This window comes from Bison bison, unplaced genomic scaffold (genome assembly GCF_000754665.1).
Source record: "Bison bison bison isolate TAMUID 2011002044 unplaced genomic scaffold, Bison_UMD1.0 scf7180017864066, whole genome shotgun sequence".
NCBI lineage: Eukaryota > Metazoa > Chordata > Mammalia > Artiodactyla > Bovidae > Bison > Bison bison.
In genome coordinates, this window is record NW_011494638.1 from 248,486 (window position 1) to 248,728 (window position 243).

Here is a 243-nt window from a genome sequence, read left to right on the forward strand (position 1 = left end):
AAGAATAATAAAGGAATATTCTGAACAGTGATACCCACATTACCTCAACTGTGATGAAGCGGACTAATTCCTTGAAAACCAAAAACTACCAGACTCACCTAAGATGAAATCTATAACCCAGGGAGGAGGGTTCGGGAGGGGGAACACATGTATACCTGTGGCGGATTCATTTTGATATTTGGCAAAACTAATACAATTATGTAAAGTTTAAAAATAAAATAAAATTAGAAAAAAAAAAAGAAC

At 34.2% G+C, this 243-nt stretch overlaps 1 protein-coding gene across 3 annotated transcripts in view; it reads right to left on the reverse strand.

The window, feature by feature from the left end:
- MYO5C (myosin VC) overlaps positions 1–243 on the reverse strand; it is a 119,902-nt gene that overhangs the window by 12,475 nt on the left and 107,184 nt on the right. The window lies entirely within an intron of this gene.